Consider the following 24,400-nt stretch of genomic DNA (forward strand, 5'->3'; position numbering starts at 1 on the left):
TCAGGTTCAATGTAGCTGCTGTAGTAAGGAAAATGGATTATGTTTCTTAGTCTGGTAAATCAATCCTCGTAAAAATGTCATGAGTGTTATAATCTTCCCTGTCTGAACCTGCTCTTTCAGTTGATAACTGCAGGGAGCTGGCAAAGTTGGGCAGATGGTCACTGAACTGGTTTCACTAGAACTTCTCTGAGACCATTCGTTGCAAATATATGTCATAGTCACGTGCAGCTTGTTTTGTTTTTTTAAAGGCTGAACAGTTTTCAGCAGATCCTACAATTACAAACTAAATGTTTGAGATAGTCATTCCAAGGAATATAAATATCAAATAGGAATAAAATAGGACAAAACTTAGAATTAAGGTCACCCATACAAAACAGTGCTATTAATTACTTGGTCAAATTACAGGCCACTCTTGTAGCTTTAACTGCAGGACAATTGGGATGGAGTTGATCTTTTTCTTATTACTGTGTTTTAAATCCTGCTCGCTACTGGCAGTGTCTGAATGGCAGCCACCCTTTTAATTGCTGTTGAGTGCAAACAGAAAGGAATTTGCATACATTCCTCAGAAGAAAATGCTACCATGGTGTACTTGAATTGGGGGTGAGGGGAAATGTACTATCTAAGAACTGGTCGTGATTTCATAATTAGGGATGAAATTAGTTTTGCACATAAATTAGGGCTGACCAACCACCCTCTTATGTGTGAATAACACTGTGTTTTTATAATTCAAAAAACCTCCCTTTAAACTAGAGACTTAATTCGGTTTACAGATTAAAAATTAATTAAGCACATGTCTTTCAGAACATTTACTTCCCCAGGTCAGATGATTTTCTCTCCTCACAGTCTTAGTCTTACTGTAAGGACAGAATCCTCTACTCTGTCCCTTTAAAATAATAGTTATAAGCTGTGCAGGGAACAAATGGTATAACTTTGGATTGTTTTCCATAAGTGGAGCTTTCATCTGCTGCAGAGGTTTAATTGATAATATTTTTTCCTCAGATAATTTTATGTAAAAGTGCTTTCTTCCAAACTGTCTGCCACCTCCTTCTGGTCTGCTCTGAAAAAAGGAGTGGGGATAAAAAAGATTTTTTTAAAATTATTTATTGTTTGGTTTTGTTGTTGTTGGTTTTTTTTTTAACGGAAGCCGTTTCTCAAAACAGCCACCAACTCTGTTCCAACATGAATGGTTCCAAATTGGTCTTGCCACACTAAGGGACATAGTTAATATTGTCTGTGAATCAAAACAGTTCATTTCCATGCTGGTAAAGGCTGTTTATTTGTAAGTTTCAGGTTAATTCTGCTGTTTGGGTGTTTATATCACTAGGGGCTCTTATGGTTATTTCCAGCACCCCCATAATGATTTTACTCTAAAGTTGATGCATCTTTACATTAGTTGGAAATTCGTTCTTAATGTTTAGTGTAGGCAGGCAGTATATAAGTAAAAATCCTGTCTATAAGGCAAATGTCAGGGTGTCCTGAGGCAGATGTGGGGTGTGTGGAAAAGGAATTTGTTCTGTGTGAGGCGTGGGGAGAGAGTGAGGAAAGTTTGGTCCTTAGCAGCAATTTGCTGCAGAGTTATAAATTATTTTGGGTATTCGGAGTCATCAGACTAGAATGGTTTGAGTGGTCATAATGTACGTAAAGTGTACCAGATTTAATGCTTTAGATATACTATAGCAGCACTTAACAGCTTGCTGGTATCAGCCAATGTAAACATAAGTGTAAGATGTGTAATCCTTATTAGTGTGTATTTTAAATTGAATAGCAATATAAATAGGCATTTAAAAGCTGCCTACCTTATCGGTGTGCTGCTCTTTACATTGACAGAAGGTGGGCAGATACACTGGATTATTTTTTTTCTTTTTCTTTTTTTTTTTAAAAAGGAACCACTTACCTTTTGTATTCACAAGCAACCTTAGGAGGTAAATGCCTGAGAGTGTCATTGTTTCCCAAGGCATGCAGATCTGCTACTTAAGGACACCAGGACCTGAGGTCTTAGAAACTCAAGAGCCAGGTTAGGTCTGTCTCCCCAAAAATGAATGCAGTAATCAACGAGGAGAAATTGTAATTCCTTTTGTGATATCTTTCCCAAGAAGGAAGCATCAGATTGACAATAAGTGAGAGATTTAGGTGTGGAGGCAAGTGAGGCAATTACTTTCAGTTTGTGTGTATTGGAAAGCCACTAGACCTTTACTCAGTGTTGCATGTGGAGAGGGTGCTATAATGGTTATTTAAAAGCAAAGCAAACCTTTAGTTCTTCCCACTTTCTTCTCATGCAAGTCTCTCAATCCCTGTGATTTATGAAATTACACCCAGTTTTCATGCACCTATTTTACTAGGTGCTTTACACACATTAAAACCCAAAAATGCTATGGAAATGCAGTTAACAAATGTTATACAAAAATAAACATTCTTCTCTCTACAATATCACCTGCTTTAAAAAAAGAAAAAGGCAAACAAAAAATAGGCTTTGTAAAACTTTCCTGACCCTGCACAGCTCCCATATATCCTCAGCCATGAATGAAATCATCACCATCTCAGAAACTCTTTTTGGCTCAATTTTTTATTCTTTTTTTTTTTATTTGGCTCACAATTTTCTTATGAAATTTTATCCCTGCAAAAATGAATCAACAAAATTGAGCAACTGCCTAAAATTAACACCCTCATCAAGCTTTAAGAGAAGCCTGATTTTTTCTAGTTTTTACTTTCCCTCAGGTATGGGAAACCTAGCCCTACAGCCTCGGTGTCAGTGATACTTGTATGTGTGGAAGAGGGTGAAATTCTCAGAGGCAGTTGTTGAAGGACCAGCTCTTTTCAAAACAGTAAATATACAAAGTAAATTATTGTGGTTTGTACTTCAGTATTCTTTTCATGGGTTGTGCCTGCTGTAGATGAGACTCAGCTCAGACCCACAAGTTACTGCTCATCATTGACATTTCTTTGTTGGGGAGAATAGGGACTGGGATAAAAGGATGCACAACGGAGATTCAGGCTGGTTCCCAATGAGAAGCTTTGTTTTAAGTAATGGCCTATGTGTTGCCATGCTATACTTGTGAAAACTGCATTTACTTATTATATTCTGTCCTTAAAAATATATACAAGGCAACATTTTTTTTCTTAAATTATGATAAAGGTAAACATTTAGCTTGTTTTGCTAGGAATCCTTCCACTTATCTTTCCTTCTGCTTTATCAGGTTGTCATTCAAGCACTTTACAGTGTCAAGGACTCTGTTAATCTTAAACTAAATGTTAAGAGAGGTGTCACAACTCTTACTTAGCATTCTGCAATTACTTGTGACAGTCTATCTATGTAAGAAAAAGAAATGTTTGTCTATTTTTTAGTTAATTGAAGCTATAACCATTGTCATTTCTATGCTTAAGACAATTCCAAATATTTTATGGCTAGTTAGATCTTCTCTTCCATTAGATTTTATGTATATGAGATTCAGTTAATCTTCTCTTTCTCCCCTCCTGTTTAGATGTTGAAAATATAAAGTACCCTTTTTTTTTTTCTACTCCATGCTTGGAATGACTCACTGGTATTGAAGACTCTCCATATCTTAGCTCTTTTACTGTCCAGCTGGCCTGTAACATCCCTGACTACAATCTTCTAACTCGTGTCAGCCAGATTTCATAAAAGTGAGAAGGATGCTAATTTCAAAGGTAATTGGGCTGCTGAGGCAAACAGGTCCTGATGGTGGTGAATGGCAACTGAATGGTAGTGAAGATACCTAACGGTAATGTTGTTATCCTAAATTTAACATAATCAGTCCTATATGAAAATGTCGACCGAGGGTTGATTTTAGAGAGGGTTGTAGATAGTTACAGAATTCAGAAGAAATAAACTGGCTTTTACTGTGTCATGCCTTGTTGTGATGTCCTGGCAACCAGACAGCCAGCGTTAACTGAACAGTTACCCCTGTGGCGGGGCAAGGCCACCGTGCTCCAACTGGGGCAGTAGCTTAACCATGTTCAAGTGACCAGAACAGAGACATTAAATTGAGGGCAATTGTAAAACTGTTTACTGTAGAAAAGCATTTTGAACAGGAGGATGATTTAAGCAGTTGCATTTCTGTTTCTGTTGCCTCGTAAAGGTTCCCAGTGTGTGTTTTCCACATTGAAAACTTGAGAGGCTATAAAAGCCTTCAGTGTATATACTGGATTATAAAACTTTTTTCAAAATAAATTAATATTGCAAATGCTTTTTCTACTTTGCATCCTTTCTGGAAACAAATTTCTCACTTAGGGTTTAGATGATGAGATAAATGTATTATCTCCTTATCCGCAGCTGAATCACTGTAAAAAGCATTTTGATGGAAGAATGTCTTCTCTACCATGGGGTACATAACAGATTTGCTTTCCTACCTGTGGTTTGGTGTTTAGAAAATAGCATATGGCTGCTGGCCATGATAAAAGCATCATTTTCTGCGTTTTTAGGGTCCTGTTTTCAGAGGTTTTTAAAATTGCTCAAATGAGCAGTTATGTATGTGTTCAGGATGATTTATGTTTAATCTCTGCGTGTTCAGAGTGGACTACAAATGGCAAGCTTTGGAGACTTGTTACAAAGATGATTGGGACCAAAGGTACAGCACAGACAATTTTTGTGTCAGAGCTGAGCCCTCATTGACTAGAGGAGAAAAATTAGCTAAATTTTAGGTGTGGAAGAGGTGTAGGAAGGTATTCCTCCCTACTGAAAGCAGAATTTGCAGCTTCTTTCATGTCCAGTCAGTGATGCTCTTCTCTACATTTGCAAGTGTTCCTTGATAGAGCTTTAATTTACTTCCATTTCATCATCTTTAAGTGCTGCAATCACTACTTATGTAAGTAACCTCCAAAAGGATAAGCTAAGGGGCAGAAGAGATAGCAAGATGTGTGGGAAGTCAGAGCAACCCTGAGGCAGACTGTGACAAGGAGGTGCATGGAGCCCCTCAGCGGGTGCTTCCATCCCTGAATGCTGTCCTGCGGCACTGAAATCAGAGCTGTGCGCTCACGGTGGTGTGCAGTTTTGAGGAGAGGTTGGCTACTAGAGGTCAGAAGGAGAAGGGAAGCATGTTAGTGGTGTTCACGTGTGGTAGCTATTTGTGGAGAGGAAAAAATGTGACTCTGTTTGCAGAAATGCATTAAATTAACCAATACATCTTTTGACACAGTAGAAAAGTCATTCACCTACAACCATCTTTTAGAAGGTGGAATGTCAGGAATAAAATATTTGCTCAAAAGTCTGGATTCACTAATCTGGGGCTCCCAGGGACTTCAGGTCATCTAATAGCTTGATGAAACAGAGTAGCTCAAAGGAAAGTGCTTCTGCTGGGATGTAGATATCAATAGCAACGGGCCTTTCCCAGGGCTATTGGAAAAGCAATGAACTAATAATTGTTGGATACAATGTACCGAGAGCAGCTTTATGGGGGAGACTTGTGGCTTCATATGATTATAGGATGCACTAGGTATCAGACCCAAGAGATTAAATAATGTATTTGTTATTAAATGAGAACTTAAACACACTGTTAGAGGAAGGCAGTATTTTTACAATATTGCATGGTATAGATTTTTCTTAACGCTTCAAAAAAAGACCTGGGAGTGAATCTGTGCAGTTCTGGTTGAGATGACCTTTAAGTACAAGAGGGGATGAAGCTTGGGAAAACACACTATAAACAAACTTCAGTAGAAATATTTTTCTCCATGTTTGTCTTTTGATTTAAAGTAAAACCTTCTGTAAAAGCCATGTATGGGAAAAAAAAAAAAAAACAAAAATGCAGCTTCCCAGGTCATTGACAGTTCACTGCCAGGAATACAAATCAAAGACTTGACACCTTGATTTTCCTCTTTGATTTATAATTATAGTCTGCTTGAGTCCTATGCATCTGCTGGGCATTTCACATGCAACTTCTTCTGGAAGGAAATAACCCTTTGCTTTCAAGCAGTCCCTGAAGAAGAGTGCCGTGTGTTGCGCCCAGAGGACGGGTACAGGCAGGGTGGCCTTCAGGAGAGCTGGGACTCAGTAGCCTGTGTTCAGCCTGGCTTGCCACCAGAGCTGGGCTGGGTGGAGGAAAGGCAGCCCACGCTCTCTTCCTCTCCCCACAAGCTCATGACTTTGTTGCTGCTTAGAGGGGGAAGGATGGAGGCAGGCAAGGTTGGACTGAGCTGGCTGTTGTATGTGTCAGCACAAGCCTATATGTCTTGGGAGAAGAATGGGTTCCATATCTTTGGGAGATGAAATCAAAAGAGGGAGGTAGGCTAAAGGGATTTGTGGCTTCCTTGGGGAGGAGAGAGGGTGGGAGTTGGGCAGATGGAGCAGGCATCGCTCTGGGCACTGGTGGTGGAAAAGGAAAATACAGTATTGAAGGGGCTGGGGATCATGGCCTCATATCCCAGGCACAGGGCAGCTTGGTTCTTGCCTGTATATCTTTTAACCACCATCATTGGGGTTTGAATTTCTCAGGGTCAGTGTCCTTAGCAGGAGGAGGGGAGCCACTTGGAGATTCGAAAGAGCTGCCCCCCCTCCCTGGAATGCTATGCGTCCTCCCAGGCTCCCCCACCCTTGTGTGGAGTTTTGCTGCTGCTAGTGGTAGGTACAAAAGACACTGTTTTGTTCCTCATCCTGTAGGAGGGGAAATTAACTTTTGCCTATGGTGCTGGAAAGCTTTGAGCAGCCCATGACATGCAACCTTCTCAATCAATAGGTGGAAACAAAACTGTTTTCTCTCCTAAATGATGCCCCCAGAGGTCTGTATGTGTCTGACAATGTAGTTAAAGCTGAGTGGGCACCAGTACAAACTGACTTTCAGGAACTCTAAGTAACATGATATCTGGGACTAATCTTTAGTCTTGCCACAATTCTTATATGGGCCCTCAGCCATTTGAACAGCTACAAGAGCATCTTGATGTCCAGATTAAGGTATCAGTACTTGACCTACTCCCCCCACCTTTGTCCTTCAACTTTCTCTCCCACTTTATTTTCTTAAAGGAAGAATCAGCAGCAGCTGAAATGTTGCTTCTGTAGTTAATGTACCTGGCTACAAATATAACAGTAGCCTATAATTTAATTTAGGAAAATTAGAAGGCTATATCTGACCCAGCAACATTAGAAATTGAAGTCTATTTGTCACCTGCAAACACAGAGCTCAGACAGCAACAGTACAAACTTCTTCATATTGGTCCCTAGTGTGATACTAATGTTGGCTGGGAGTAAGAGAATTCATTTTGTGGACCCTGCTTCAGAGCAAAGATTACCTATCATGCTTAATTGTGTGCGCTGGTTAGGAAGATGCGGTATGGCTAGGGACAGTGCTGAAGCTGCTTCAACTACAGTCCCAGGATAGAGATTCAGGTTGCTTTCAGGCTGAAGAATTGGCACACATAGTTCTAGCAGAAAATGAGAACAAATACAGCATTTTTTTTCCCCTCCTCTAGATGCGCTTGCTTGCAATCAAAGATTTAGTGTTGTTAAAACTTCAAGTGTAATGTTAGTATTTACTACCAAACAGGTATGGAAATTTGACATGCTGCATTGTAATAGACTTATAATAATGTGTACTAAGTTGTGATTTGCTCATTAAAAAACATCTAGAAGATGGTTTGTTTACCAATATATATTTTTAAGTAATGAACTTGGATTCATTTGTCTAGAAATTGGTATAAATTATTACTCACACTTTCTAAATTCTGATTCAAAGAGCCACCTTTCTACTAAGAACAGTACAGTCATTGAGTTTTGTTCTTGTGGTCAATGATGTGTATAATTAGCAAGTATTACATTGTTGCACAGTGTATTTTGTTGGTAGAAATGTGGATGCATTTTTCTGATTTGCAGATGCAATTCACTTACCTTTCAAAAAAATCAGCAAGAGAAGTATTTGAAACTGCCTCCTTCTCGGTGTACTGACACTGTGCACTGGACTCCAGCTGCTGGCACTGTAACAAACTATTTTGCTTAACACCATTCATGGTTTTTCCTGTGAAATCCAAAGCTTTGCTTTACAGTTTTCAGGCCTGCAGGCTGCTGTCATTCAGGCGATACCAGCATCTGTTGAATTTCTTCAAATCTGTCAATTTGGGTGATGGTATTTTTAAGAATCACTCATACTTCAATTCAGCTTTGAGTGTTTCAAATCCTTTTGTGCACAGCCTGATTCAAATAATTTAAAACTTGTACTGTTTTGATTCAACAGACGATTTTTGATGGAATAAACAAAGAAAAGGATTGCATCTTTAGTTAGCATGGTGAAGAATACTTGTTTCCGTGGCCTGCACGTTGTGATGATGATTTGACTTTCTTGGAGCGTAGCTCTTCAGAATTTCTTGGAGTTTGAGTGGTACAGACAAAGTTTGCAACTTGACTGTTGTAAAGCTGTTTTGTTAAGTTCAGCCTGAAGTGAGCTGTAGCTGGCCTTGTGTTTATGTTTTCATAAATGAAAAGGCGTTTGCCAACTTTTTTATTGCAACTGCGTAAATTACTGAAGTAGTAATTAGGCTGAGGTTGGATTCCATTCTCTGACTTATAGCATTGCCTCACAGAGAAGGCAGCAAGGGAATTATTTACCTTTTAATTGTAGTTCTCCGAAGGTGGGAGTCTCTATGGATTGATGCTCAGGGGGTCTCAGCTGTTGTGACCTTGGGTACTGAATGACTAGATTAAATGGTAAAGTTTAGAACTGGTCATAATGAGTTAGTACAAAAAGATGCCTTGAGGGGTCTATATGGCATATCATAGCCCCTAACTCCCAAATCCTTTTCAGACTAATTATAATAATTAGAACTTAAATAGGAATAAAACCCCAGCTCTCAGGGGGAGGTGGGAGGATGAGTGTGGCTCTAATAGCGGACACCATGCTCGGAGAACTCAATTATAAGCAAGTAATTTCCTTCTCTCCAAAAGGTAATTGGCCTCTTCCACATCTCTGTTCTCGCAGATGATGGGGGAGAATTGCATGGAGAGGGCGCTCCGCTGCCAATAGGAGCCAGGATTGCTGGATAACGTGTGGAAATGAAAACCAGCAATGGCCTTAATCTTCTTCTGGACTAAAAAGGAAATGTCCTGAACACTGTGAAATGCCTGGTAGGATACATAGAGAAAACAAAAACAGAAGTACAGTAGGTGGGTGTATTGAAAGCATGTTGTCCTCATTGCCCTGGAGTTGGATGGCTTTCATTCAGACCCAGAACAGGAGCGATTCTCAAAGCTTGCTGCTGCATGTCAGTATCCCATTGTCGAGACCACTCCACAAATAAGTTAATAATAATTTGGCTTTAGCTATTCCTCTGAGACTGCCAGCAGTAACCAGTTACTTCAAATATGCAGCAAACTCATTATAAAAATATACCTTAGGTTTTGCATTTTTAACATGCCCATTTAAATTCCACTTTTATTACAGTTTTAGTTGAGGAACTTCACTGTAAGGTGTTGCCAAGGAATCTGTGCACCCCTCTCCCTGTGCCAGGCCACCAAACAGCTCTCCAGCCTGGCAGATACTACAACTCCTGGAGGATCTAAGTGAGTTGAGGTTTGCTGCTGCAAAAGGAAAAAAATACTCTACTGATACTGAGTCAAGTTTAAGAGTGGTTTCTGACTGGATTGTGTTTATGCCCTTTCTTATACCGGAAATTTTATTTACCGGGAATGTTGACAGCAAACCTCTGCTGCATTGGTTGGGGACAAAACCAGCTGAACTAATCTGTGATTAAAGTTAGGAAATTGTCTCATCTCTGACAACATTCTAGAGCCTCTGAGATTTGCGTGCAGTTAGTAAAGTGCATAAAGTTTTGGAAGAGAAACACATGGCTTTTGGTTTTAAAACATTTTGTAACTGACTGATTTCATCTGACAGTAGTCTCAGCACAGACAGCAATTGCTTACGAAACCAGATGTTTTTATCTCATATCCTATAATTCTTTGCAGTTGAGGGGGAGGGAATCCACTTCTTTCCAAAGATATGTCTTCATATAATACCAGACTATCTTCACAGTGTGTGTGGTGTCTGCTCTGAGAGTATTAAAACTCTCGATGCTCAAATCTCTACATTTTTAGGGACTCTTTTAGATGAGGCAGCAGTCCTTTTCTTCCAGCTGCCCCCAAATCACAAAGTTAGTGTTCAGGCCTATTTCTAGCTGCAGTGGCATTTAAGGACGTATCTGAAAGTGCGATTACCCCAGGAAGTCCTTGGCTGGAAGACAAAACTGATTGTTCTCAGCTTCCCAATAATGGGTAGAAAACTGCACAATGCTTTGCATCTGCGACAGGCTCCTTGTTGCTTCTTGTATCAAATGTTGGCAAACTTTTAACTAGCAAATCTCCAAATGGTGTTTTTAACCTCATTGGCGTTCAGCATCTGTAAAAGCTGTGGTTGCCATAGTAGCAAGTTGTTGCCTGAGTGACAGTGTTCTTATGATGTCATCAGAAAACAGCCTGTTCCCAGGAATACCTTGAACTCAGTATATAAAAGTGGTGCCCTCGGTGTAGTTCACCATGGAAACAATTAGAAATGCATGTTTTTATATCGTTATGAAATACCTCTTTTCTATGTGCTGGCACATCTTGACATCCATGTGGAATTTTTAAAGAAAACAAGAGAATTACTTTGAACTTTGTGAAAAGGGGTTATTATGTAAAATGTGTATCTGACAGTGAGTGTTTGTTACATTAACCATAATCATTACATGCCTATCTGCTATAGACTGGCTATTGTTTAACTGCAATGTGTTATTCTATGTTACAAGGTTCATACGAGTTTTCTTAGCTCCACTCCTTAAAGAACGGCAAGTTTAAAGCGTAATGTTGGTTTACTCTTCTCTGTTTTCAGTACTTGACAAAGGGTGCCCTTTTCCTTGACATACATTTCTATGTAGAAATAATGGGCACTTTATGAATAATGGGCACTTTTTACTAGCCTGGATTCATACGTGGTAACAACTCAGAGATGGAGGGTCTGAGATGCCACACACTGGTGTGGAGCGGCATCAGGGAAGTTGCTATACACAAACGGTGACACCCAGCAAATTCTTAGTCTCTCTGAAACTGCTGATACGGTATCGCACAATCAGTGCCCCTCCTGATCCAGGTGTCTGCCCTTATTTCATTTCATGCCATCAAATGGCCACAGTCATCCTCTGATCTCTTGTTTGACTTGGTTTTCAACCAGATTGACAGCACCAGCAGAATACGCCCTCCCTACTACCAGCCTCACTGTGTGTTCTTGCTCTAAGGTTGCTTTTTTCCTGTCACCTTTAAACCAGGATGTGTTACCTAAGATATGTTACAATCTTACTATTTCCCTGGGTATATGCTCCAAAGATCATAGAATCATAGATGTTAGAGTTACACTTAAAATGGAGGTTTTTGAAGTGAGGAGCCAAGACTGAGCTATGTTGATGGAGAAATGTAGTGTTTATAAGGGAAAGTTTGCACTCTGTATCTTTCTCTCGCTTTAAGTCAAATGAAATATTTTGCAGAATCTGTTGTATTTATTATCGGTCTCCATACACCTTATAAAATAGAAAGGATTACTTCCTACAGTTAGAGATTAGTGGGTTTTTTTTAAAAAATGGCTAGCTGATAAATTTGTGTGCTGATACTGAAGAATAAAAATATTCTTCTAGCCTCTTCTTTCTTCCAGAAAAAATGTTAATTGGCCTGATCGGCTTTTTAATAGCAGCATTTATTAGCTATTGAGGCAAATAAGTTTGTTTAATTCCCATTTACTTTTATTGCCTTGGAAGAATAGATCATTTATATTTTATTTCATGTAGGACACTCTGGACTTGAGCTGTCTTGCAGCGGGGAGAGCTGGAGAATGGAGCAACAACTGTATTATTGAAGAGCTCCATAGCCACAGACTGGGAAAAGCATGATCGGATGTGATTTTCAGAACAGATGCCCAAGCAGAGTTGGCAGTTAATTAAAAGCACTATGTACTTAATGATTAACTAATCACAGCATGATGGCATTCAACGGAGATGCAAGAAACTTCTCTGCTGGATTCAACAGAGAAACTCCTAATGTCTGCCTTCAGGGTACCGTACTTACAGCCGTTTGCTTTTGCATTACCAGCAGAGACAACATGAGCAGTTAGTCTAGCAAATTTCATTAAGCATTGCTTAGTTAAAACTTTAAAAACAGAAAAGATGAGCTTAGTCAATACTGTATCAGCTATAAATATTGCACAGTTTGTCTTTAGCAATAGTATTCCACAGCCATATTGGCAAACAAATGATTGCAAAGCACTATGAACATTTAATCATGCTTCACGAGGGAGCTATATTAAGTATTATTTCCATTTTACCAATGAGTAAATAAGGGACAGGTAGGTTACAGGACATAAATGACATGTCTGTAAATAACAGTGTGGAAAGTTCTGGATTTTCGCAAACAGATGGTATTTCTTTTCTTTGCAATAGTATTATGGAATCATGCTTACAGTACAACACCTATTCGTTTCAAAGTTCTCTTAATCTCTTTCTCCAGTATTTTTTTTTTAAATCTTACCCTCAAGTATTCACTTCTCTTGCACAGGAACTGGCTATCTTTTTGCCTAAATTTATGTACAGCACCTAGCACCATAAGGTCCTATGGTGAGACAACCCAATAAAATAATTACAATATTCCATTTCTGCATTTCATAGATTGTGTTTATGGAAAACCCAGTTATGTACAAAATGTGATGCAGAAAGCTGAGGCATTTTCAACCCAATTAGAAAGCAAATTTCTAGGAAATCTCTGGGGTGATTGCTTTCTTGTCACAATTCTGCTTCATGGTGTGGATGCAATCCAGATAATTGGAGCTAGCAAGGAGAATGACAGTGGATTTAAAAAAAAAATATTGCAGTTTGAATTCAGTGATGATACTGAAGAGAACACTTTAAAATTATTGTTAGAGGTTGCCAAAGATAATTGCTCCAGTGTGAACATGTTTGGCAAAATAAAACGGCTACTTTTTCCAATAGTGAAGCACTCTGCCTGGCTGTACGGATGTCTGGGTCCTGCTCCTGACTCATCTAGGCTGGGAGTGCAGGGTACTAAGTCTTGATCTTCTCGCTCCCCAAATTCATGGGTAGCAGTATCCAACATAGGAAGAGATGCTTGGAGTAATTAAACACGTACACTATGCACAAGAGATTCTTGGCTAGAGCAGGCTATCACACCCAACACCAAGGCGAACTGGGGCTTATTCTCTTGATAGAGTTTGAATGTGGTTTTCTTCCTTGCAGTTAGGTCTAATTCAGGGAAAAAAAATAGCATTTATCACCTCTGTTGTCCCTATTGCCATGGCCAGCTGGTCTGCACATACTGTGCTTCAATGTGAAATTAGCTTTTCCCAAAGCAGAGCTTTCAGAAGCATAAACAACCAGCTTTTCATTTTCAGGAAATAGGTGGGTGATGTCTTTGCAGTGGCAGCCCTCACCACCCTGATACATCCTCTGCTGTCTTTGTCCAGTCTTGCTGCACCCACTGCCCGCTCTCCAGGAAAACAGATGAGCAATTGACTGTGGGTGAGGCACAGAAGATAAAGGTGTCAAGTAGAGGTCCAGTGTCTTGGTGTCTGCCTGAAGCCAGGATGTCCGTTTCTGGATCCATGTGGCACTGCTGTAGTTTTCTGGTGCCCCTGCAGACAGGACAAATTTGTTCCTCTCTGCGTGCCACCTCATGGCTGTTGGTATGTAACTCTGCAGAGCCAAGACCTTGTCCCAGGGATTTTCATGTGCTGAGTGGTACAGGGCAACCCAAGGGTTGTTGGTCACTGTCCAGAAGCCCTAAAATGTAGAGCACTTGTAAAACCCCTTGATTTTTCAGTTTCAGGTCCCTGGTTGCATTATGGAGAAGCAAATGCAAAGTCCCTAAACTCATGATGTTTACAGGACACTCATTGCTACAGTAACGTTGTTTCCAGCCCCCTTTTGGAAGAAAGGAGGACCAGGGCTGCAAGGCCACAGCGTGGCTATGGGGCTCAGGAGTGGGAATGCTGCTGGGCTTCTATTGCAGTGCGTAGTGAGTGCCTGAATCTCCAGACTGTGTCACCTCTTTTCAAAAGAGGTACCAGCCTGTTCCGGAGGTTGTTTTTTTTTTCTAGCTGGTTTTCCCCATCCAAGTAGTTGTTTTTCTATGAGGAAAAGCATCGGGGGAGATGGACCTGTCTATAAGCTTGCCAAGAGAGGTCTGTCTATTAAGAAAGCAAATAATGGTTTTGGTCAGTGACTGACCAAGTTAGAGGCAAGAAGGAAATCAAATGTTAGCACAGACTGATCTGACAGTAAATCTTTGCTGCTCTGAACAGAAAAAGGATTAAACAAAAGTGATACTAACGTGAATATGCTCAGTGCTTTCCACATATAGAAGAATATATTGTCCTTGTTTTCAAGGTAGAAAAACAAAGGGAAGGAGTGCAACGTGAGCAAAGCATGAAGTGGCTTCTCTCCATGGTAACGTGTTGTGTGAGTAACATCTTTTTGGTGATAAGGCATATAGGATGCTCTTGAGCCCCACAGGAATAAAGCATCTTGACTAGCTCTCTGTGTGTACTCTGGGATAAACAACCAAGCGCACCACAGATGAGAGACACTTCAGATTGTATTTGGGATGTTACTTGGCATCATAACAGTCTAGTGCCAACATATCAGAACTTTCCATGGTCATCAGAGGTGCTTTTTACTTTTTTTTTAAACTGGCTCATAAAACCAAGATTGCTTTAAAAAGTATCTGGGCAGCTCATTGAAAAAGCCATAGTTTTAATGGGAAATTACAGTGTTAAAGTCCCTATTACAGTATCCTGGGTGTAGAGGAGGCTGACCTTTCTCACAGGATGGTAATATAAAGGTGAGAGAATGGGAAAAGCCAGGAAAGGAAAACATTTATCTTGTTTCAGATTCATCTGTACATTTATGTTAGGATTCTCCTCTAGACTTTCAGTCACTTTAGAACAAACCTCCAGAAAACAGATGCCAAGAAACAAGACCAGAAAGCATCACTTGTGGTGACTTGAAGCACCGACTTGCTCTGTGGAAGGAGGCAGCCCCAGCCACATGAGCTTAGCTATCGAGCCCTGATGTCGCCCGGGCATGGCAGTCGTGGACCATCAGAGCGGGAGCTAAGTACAACCAAGATGTGATGGTGTTTTCTGACCCCTTCCCTTGGTAGCTACTTGACGTTGTCCCTTCAAAGAAGAACAAGCTAGCAGGAGGAGAGGATCAGAGAGAAAGTGAGTGCTGTTCCTGCTGATAGTTCAGTGTTTGTATGTGCGTCCATCTGAGGGTGAGCTCTCCTCTTTCTCTGTCACTTCATGAGACACAGCAGCTGCTTCATGCTCTGACAGGAACATTAATGAAAATTCAATGCTTGCCAAATGGAGAAAGAAAAAAAGGCACCAAAGCAACAACAAAAGGATGTTGAAGTTGAAATTTTCAAGTAATGGAGAATAAGAAAACTTGCAAAAAGTATTTCAATATCTTTTTTTTTTTTTAAATGCCAAAGACTCAGATGAAAAGACAGCTTGCATCCCACTGAGCTGGGATGCAGATAGCTGATTTTCAGCACTGCTGAAAAAAGGCTGCTTTGGATAATTGTTAGAACGTAAAAAATTGTTGAGATCTAAGCATCAACCTACACCCTTGCTTGCTAAATTGTTTTTTTTTTTTCCGTGCTGTGGGCCGTCAATGTCATTTACTGAGTAATAAAAATAAGTTGTCATTACGTTTGTCTCATTTTTGTGTTATTCTGAGTTTATAAAAATGTCTGTTATTTCTTTTAACATAGGAAGAATTTCTAGGTGCAGCTTTGTATCAGGACTGATGCATTTTCTGTAAAGCAAGATGATAACAATGTGTAAAGATTCTGGATACTACGTTTCATATTGAACAGGTATTGTCCTTCTGTGAAAATTAGTGAAAGCACTAACTAGATAAGTTTTCCAAAGCCTGATCCAGTATTACTTCCATTTGCTTCAAGGATTATCCACCCTTTGTTAAGACTAGCCCATAACTTCCAAAGCACGGTAGTGGGGTGGATCATCTGTGAAGAGGTACGTGCATTTTTCCCTTTGCCACGTGTGGTGCATTGTAGTTTTTCTACCTTCCTTACAAAAGAAGAAGGATCATATTTTAGAATAGGTGTGTGTTAACTAATGAAGAGTTTCAGAAAATACGTCTCAGAGCAATACAATAGTGCTCCCTACTATTTTTATACAATAAAAACTGATGTAAAAAGAAAGGCATCCTACTTGGAAAACAAACTCTGAGATCCATCAGTTGTTTCTGCTTGTTGCCTTGTAAACTTCTTGCTTAATTTGCAGCATACAGAAGCTTAGAGGATGAATTGACCTTGTACAAACCTAACCAACCTCAGCAATCTCCTGCCAGATGTGTGCTTCATTATTTAAGTGATACCGCACTGTCAGACTCCTTCTGAAATGAAGTGGACATGCCAATGCAGCGTCTGGTCCTCAGATCCTTAGCTCCTGTAAGTAGCAAACACTGTACAGACGGAGAGCTGATTCCCTGTACTCCAGGGAGACTCACGTAGATTTGAAATGTTAATCGATGCAGTTCAGAGCTCTCTGAAAAAGTTATGTCCTGAAAGTGGTAGAGCTTCCAAACTTTTAAGCTGCTTCATGTCTCCAGTGTAAATGTGTGTTTACAATGTGTTTCAAAGTTCAGGATTTCAAATATTTTGTTAGATTTGATAACAGATAAGCCTTAATTATTTACATATTTATACTACTCTTTAAATGTATTTGCTTTTAGGCAAAAACAGGCTCTGCACATTCATAATTGCAAGAAAGGGAGGGAAGGCATTGCAGAGCTGAAGTCCCCTCACTAAATGTCCTGGTTAGGACACAACTGCTACCAAGTTGCAGGGGAGGCATACGAAGAGGTCCACTGATAGCTACTGAAAGGAATGGGATGGAGTGATCTGTAAAATTTGACACTTTCTGTTTCCAGAGTGGGCAATGTAAATGTTACGGCACGCTCTTGGATATCAACAAAGTAGCATAAGTTAGCAGAGTCACCTTGGAGAACGGCCTGCTCAAGGAAGACAACAAGCAGAAATAGCTCAGCTGAATCAATGCAAGCCATGTAATGAGTGGATTTCAAAAGAACAGTTTAAAAAACATGCTGTGACTCTTGCAGAGAGATTTGTAACAACACTTATTTTCCATCTAACTTGATGACTGTTGGTGAGTTTTCCTTTCTAAATAAACACATGTGCTTGGAGGCAACAGGATTGCAGCCCCTGTCTGACTCCAATATCTCTTTTTTTAGGAGACAGTTTAAGAATTTCACACCTCACTTAGTGCCAAATTTAATTTACTCTTTTTTTTTTTTTTTTAATAAAGATTACTTGCACAGTGTGGAGGCATTTGGTTTAAGCAGGGCCTGAAAGATTTTGAGCATTTAGAAGTGTGCAGCAGAGCATGCCAAATTAAACTGATTTTCTAAGCACAGGCAGTTTCTTTGATTTTCATTAATTTATTGCATGTGTAATTACTTAAAGAATTACGTGTGGAGCTACAAGAAAATTCTCTGAATTCATGGGGAAAAAAATCCATTTAAGCTTAACAAGGATGTACAGTACTGTGACAGCTGAATGAGAGGTCTTCTAATGATGTAAGGGATATTTTTTATTTTCCTGTATGCATTACTTTTGAGGGGGAGGAGTTTACTCCATTAACCAATGATATTTAAAGATTTTGACTTTTCTTTCTTTGTCCATTCAGTAATCTGTTCAGCCTTCATGCCAAGCAGCTTCAATTGTAGCCTCCACTCCTGTGCATCTTTGTATATCTGAGGTGGGTCTTCAGGTTCTAGATAAAAGGTTTGCATTGTGCATGGTATTATACAGCTGTTGGATAAAAAATTCTTGCTTCATGGGTCTGCCATCTAAATAGACAAACCAGGAAAGGAGGAAAGAAGTGGATGGTGTCTGAGACATCTGCTCAATAAGACTTTGGAAATGAGAGCAGAGAAATGAATCAAAATTAATGACTTGAGTACAGCCTTCCACCGCGTACCAATACTGTCTGCATCTGTGGTGCCAGCCTTTCTTGGCTTTGGAGGAACATCTCCAGCCTCTCATCAAAATCTACCACTCTTTTTCCTTTAAGCAAGTTATCTTATAATATAAGTATCAGTTGACCATACTAAGATATTCTCGTGCATATTCATGAGTCAGATCTATTTTCAAAGCTATGGACAAATTAAGCTTTCACTAAAAAATGGAGCTGGTGTTAATATGTTACTATAATTGAGATCCCAAACAGGTTTTGCAGTTAGCTGTTTCCCTGTGTATCCTGCTCCCAAGCACCCCATGCCAGAGGCTGTAGTTGGTTTCAGAGTGAGTGACTGAATAGTGTGTGAGCACTAAAAGAGATACAGGTGGTTTGGGTTTCCCTTGGCCCTGGAAAGAATGGTCAGGACCCTCTCCTCAGAGGAGACTGGAGACAGTGGAAGGGTGCTGGCCTCAGCTTACTGGTCTATTCTTGTTTCTTTTTCCAGGCAAGAAGCTCTATACAGACTGACAGTAACAGAATAAAAGATAAATTATCAGCAATGTTCAGCTTAGTCTGCACTGCTGTTATTGAAGAAATACATGGTATTGCTTGTAATACTAAAGAGCAGTCTGGAAATACGTGGAGAGCAGGGAGGCACTGCAGTCAACCGAAGTGACCAATAAAAGGCTGAGAGCTTTCCCAGAGGTTTCCTGTGTCACCTGGGTCAATCTTTGAATTTGACCGTACTTTTCTTCCTGCTTGCAAAATGGGGAATCCTTCCTTACAACGCTGTAAAGGCAAAATGCATTACTTGTGTGTAGGTAAGTCTGAAAGGTCTCTTGAACCCACTCTCACTGAGGTGAAATCTGCCTGTGATTTTTCCAGGCTTGCAAAAAACCATGTAGCCACAGTCAGCTTGCCTAGCTGAATACCCTGCTCTCTAAACTGGCTGTATTAGGGCTAGTTTAGGATTATACTAACACAGCTGTGTTGCTTCAGTTTGCATCAGACCACAGACAGACGCGGTGTGTGTCAGCTGTGAAGGTCAAATAGATATATCTGTGAAGATCTGGCTGCGGGTACTTTCAGAAGAAGAGAGCACCAAAATCACTTCTGTCTGTGTGTACGTATATATCCAGAGGTGAGTCAGGTGACTGGCATGAGGAGAAGGGAGTGGGAAGCACAAGTTACTTGCCTTGAGAGCACTGTCAAGAACTTTTAGTTTTCTTTCTTCAAAAGCATTTGAGAAGCAGAGGGGACAGCTTAAAAGAAAAGTTACTTTAATGGAGAGAGATGTGGAGGCTGGTCATCCTGAAACTGCACTTTAACTGTATTGCTATGGATTATCCCCCATCTGACGCACACTCTGAGCTCTTTAAAAATCCAAGCACAAGATGTTTAGCTTAAAATTATTTAACGATATTTTCATTGTGTTAAGATCCCTTTTTTCTTCAGTGTCAGGAAGTCTGGTCCCCAGCCTGTGCTGCTGGTTCACGGTGCTGAATGCGCAGAGTAATTCTGTCTTGTTTTAGGGGAACCTGTTTGACACATGAGCCAAATATTGGAGCTTTTGAGAGTATGTTTTGCCCTAGAAAGCTTTTTTTCTGCTTAATTCTGTTGCAGGCCTGTTAAAAAACAGTTCTTTAATACTTATGGAAGCAAAACTCACATTTTGAACAGGTCAATGAAGAATGATTTCAGCCATAGCTTTACTGTAGCAATAGGAACTAAGAGCATCCTCATGCTTATTTAATAATTTGGAAGAAAACCCACCTGTACACAGAAGGAATTAAAAGTTGTGGGGTTTTTTTGTTAAATAAAAAAAATCATTCCTGTCTGAAACACTGCCAAGGTTATATCTCTAGAAATGCCATTTATTCTGTATTACAAGTATCCAGTTTCCAGGGCTGATTAACCTGGAGCTGCATCAACAAAGGGTAATACTTGACTCTAGTGGAATTCATCTATTAATAAATGTATCACTTAACACCTCAGCAAACTAGCATTTAATACCGTCTGTGGGCTATTCCCCAGAGCATTACATTTCACCCCAAACACATTGCAATCATAACTGTACTTCGAATAACAAGGCAGTTGTGCGTGAAAACTGTTAGTTATGTATGCAGATGGCTTGCTGCACTCTGGATCTGAGAGTTGTCTGGCCTGCTTCTGTTTAAACAACAACAACAAAAAAAGTATCTTCATGGTTCATTATCCTTATTGCCTCTTTTAAAATTCCTTTAACAAAATACTCCAAAATTCCGACAGTTTGTGAATGATGTCCGCTTACTAGCCTATTCTGAAGCTTTGATTTCAGTAGAGGCATTTTTAGAGCAGTATTTGACTTGCCAGAATTAAGCTGCCCTCAGTTCTTAATCATCTTTGACAACTAATCGTCTAACTCACACTGCATGCAGTCTTGTCGCCATATGTGTGGATTGTATACTTATGCAGCAGCTGTGCTGTTTTCATCAGCAGCGTTAGAAATAAATGTTACCTGCTAAACGCAGAGCACTGGTGGGGAAAAGATACTAGTGAAAAGCAGAAAGGGGATTGAGAATGTGTTGGCACAAGCGGCTCCACAGTAAATTTGTCTTATGTTGTAAATGTAGGATCTTTATTTGAAGAAAGTTTTAGTCCTAGTTAAAAGTGGCATTTCTCTGAACTGTTCAATTTAAAGATGGAAGATAATTAGTTCAGGTGTGCACAGAAGGGCTTTGCTCATCTCAGTAGTGCATAGTGAGTGATTTTTGTTGATGAAGAGGAACTTTGGGCCAGTGCTCAGAGTCCAGCCCTGATCTCAGAGTGCCTTTCTTGCAGCGCAGAGACAAATACCTTTACAGTTCTCGTGCAGAGAGCACGTTTAACATGTTTTTCCTGAGAAGTCAGTGAACTCTATATTTCACACGTCAGGAGCCCCCTGCTGCTGAGAGGGATAAAGAGCTCCTGTGTTACTAAGTCACGACAGGAATTTTGCAAGTTAAAACCACCTTTTCCTTCTTCCAGTGTAAAATGGGACTTACAGAACTCCCAGCAATGTTATTTTGCACAGGAAAACTCTAAAGACAATATGCTATTAGGAACACTAAAACTAGATGATGACAGGTCGTTGTTTTGTGAGAGTCTTCTCAAGTACATTGCCTTTCCTGCTGCTCTTAGGTGGCTGTGCTAACAGTCATGTTTGCTCCAACTGAATTCTCACATCTGCAAACTTAAAATCAGAGCTTCAAAAATTTATTTGCCATCCAATATATGTGGTTTTCTATGGTCACTGAAGTCAAGCAGCAAACCAAATTTTTCTTCTAAGACTTTCTTCTGTCACAGCATTTGTTTGCTTTTTGAGAGACTGGATTAATTTCTGAGTTGTTAAAATGTGATGTCATCCTTCAGCAACTAGAGAGAAAGGATAATCTTATGTATAAGTTCTCCCCATTGCTGCTATCGGGGAACTCCATAGGTATAATTATGCCATGGAAATAGATGGTACAAGACTAAAGAAAGCTAGAATAGAACTAAACAAGAACGAAGAATGACTGAAGTGCATTGTCCTCTACAAAGCAGGGTTTCCAGCCTGTGTGTCTTTATCTTATGTAGCATTAAGAGGGATTTGTTGTCTGAGTAAAGGAAAATGTAAAATGTCACTACAACAAAAACGTAGAACTTCATTGTATTTGCAGGACATTGTCACCAGTGTGTGTGTATATATATATAAAAAGAATTCCTCATTTATTGATGTTTTTACAGTTCTTATTAGAATAAGGGGGAAAATTAAGCATTAATATAAGAAGAAGGGAGAGGATAAAACCTGAAATTCAATTAAGTGCATGTCGCTATGTTTATTTTCATGAACTGGCATTTTCTGAGATATTTTATTAGATGGTCTTTGGCCATTTCCTGTTCTATTGCATAAGTAATATTTTTAACAATGAAGGGAAAATAGAATGTTGTGTTCTGCCCTGTGTGTTCCTCTTCTCTGCGGTCTCCTTTGTCCTGGATTCCCTTAGGTGGCAGTAACTGCAGTGCTCAGAAACATTAGCCACACGACCAGGTATGCTGCAAAGTCTAACACAAAGTAAACTTGAGCTGTGCTTGCCCTTGGGTGATCTCTGCTGTGATCTGAGAAGGGGTGATCAGTGCTTTGGTCTACTGTGAGTGAAAGCTTCAACTTCATGTGAGAAATATTTAAATAGAAAAGCCACAGGTGAGTTTGAACATGACCTGACACATGATAGCGTGGTCTCTTAGGAATTATTCACGGCAACACAGTTTCTTGTTGCATCTTTCATAGGCTTTTTTTTTAAATTTTCTGGTAGGTTTAGCAGAAAAAAATGGGACAAGGGCTTTACATCATTCTTAATGCTATTTATAGTCTTTTAAATTATTTCTTCTTTAATTCAATGTATATTTATTACTTCTCAACTGTAGGATCTGTAGATTTTTAATCAACAAAAATGTTTTCCCACTTTTAATGTATTAGAAGTTGCACTGCACCGTCCTGTGATTTTAATTTTTATTTATTTATTCATTCCCCCTCCCCCCTTGAAGATGCTGGAGCCACTCATTTTTAGTACCGATAGTTTGATCAGAGAAGCAGTTATCAGAAATTATCTATCTAACATTTTGTCTATTGCTTTTGTTGCAATGGAGGCATAAAGCACAAATGCAGTTGGTCAAACACGAAACAGGATTATTTAAGTATTTTTGATTATATAGGTATTTAAAGTATTTAAGTGGGTTTTTAAAATTATTATTTAAGTGTATTTTTAAATTACTATTTAAGTGTAATCTGTGGAAAATGTCCAGTAGTCTTTTGCCCAGCATTTCATCCACCTGAGAGATCACTGGAGTAGTTACTCTCTTCTTTTGAGTGATGACTCCATTGGCCTCATTCTGTTACACTGTCGATCACCGAGTAGTGCTTTCATTGGCCTGTCATTCTGCAAATATCAAAAGCAGTGAGAATCAAGCCTTTTGTTAGCAAACAAAAGCATTACCACCCGGAAAAGCATGTCAGCTTTTTTGATTTATTTGTTCAGAATTTTTCACTTATTGCCTTCTGGGTCAAATGACAAGTATTTGGAGGCAGAGTGTAGCTTCAAAGTCGTCTTTTTTTAAGGAACCTAATTATGTAGCTTATTGTAGTAGAAAAATATTCCTGATCAAGAAAGTTTACTGCATCGTTTCTCAAAGGATGAACCTATTGAAACTCTAAGCTGTTTTTCTTCACTAGCCTGATTCATCTCATGAAAATGGGGAAAAGGCAAGTACAGCTATCAGGGCCCAAAGGCAGAGGATGAAAGCAGAGAAATTGGCTTCTCCTGTTCCTGACCCTCTCTTTGGGAAACAGCTTTTGCTTATCTCAAGGAAAAAAAATGGGGTTTTTTATTAACTTTCGAATAAGTGTGTAACTCAACACACAGACCTATACTCAATGACATGTTTTCTTCTTAGCTTTGTTCTAATACTTTTGACAGTCCCTGTTAAGCCAAATATATATAATGTTTTCTTCTAGAAATCAATCTGCAGTAGCAGCTGGCCTCATATACTACTTTAGGAAAACACAGATATTTTAAATTTCTTAATGTTTTGCCTTAGAAATATCATAATAGATGGGGAAGTAGAGAGGTAGAAATTTTCCTTAGATGAGCGTATGCCAGACCTGCTTGCTTTTCAAGAGCTGTGATTGTCAGAGGTCCAAAACGGGCCAAGTCAAATTAGCAGTAATTAGCACTTCGGCATCATTTGTGCTGTAAATACTGCATTCACCACAACTTACTACTGCCTCATTGTGGCAGCCTGTGAATAAATCCTCAAGTACCTAGCAGATGCTCAGATGTTTAGAGGACATAAACTATGCCACTAACTAGATGGCATGATAGTCTACATTTATGAGAACCTGATATGTTCAAAAAGAAAAAAAACAAAACTTATTCCTGTTACCAGGGTGAGAGAGATGCATTAATACCGAGATAGTGTCTTCATATACTACAGGGTTAATTACCTTATTTTTGTAAAGCGTTGTTCAAAATTTCTCTAAATTCTATCCAGTAGTTGCATTATTAATCTAGTCTGTAAACTAGAATCTGGAAGATTTATTTATAAGAAAGGGCTTTTTTACACAGGCATCTGCCTGCTTGCCTAATTCCCGTCTCCCATTTAGAAATCTGAGAGTGAAGGTGGCTGTCTCTGAAACAAATAATGCAGAGGGTCTCAAACAAAGCAAAGGGCTGCACTTGCTCTTCTCTTGCAAAATTCAGCGGCACTGCTCCTTGGCTGTATGAACAGCTGTGGCAACAGCCCCAAGCAGGCGGAAAAAGAGTGGGTACGGTGGCAGATGAGATGGAGCAGGAGAGAGAAGGCAGCATTTGGTTGAGCAGTTGGGTAGAGATGAATTTAAAGCAAGGGAGGGTTGGCAAGAGGGTTTT

The sequence above is a fragment of the Charadrius vociferus genome, unplaced genomic scaffold, assembly GCF_000708025.1.
Source record: "Charadrius vociferus isolate BGI_N301 unplaced genomic scaffold, ASM70802v2 scaffold475, whole genome shotgun sequence".
In the NCBI taxonomy this organism is placed as follows: domain Eukaryota; kingdom Metazoa; phylum Chordata; class Aves; order Charadriiformes; family Charadriidae; genus Charadrius; species Charadrius vociferus.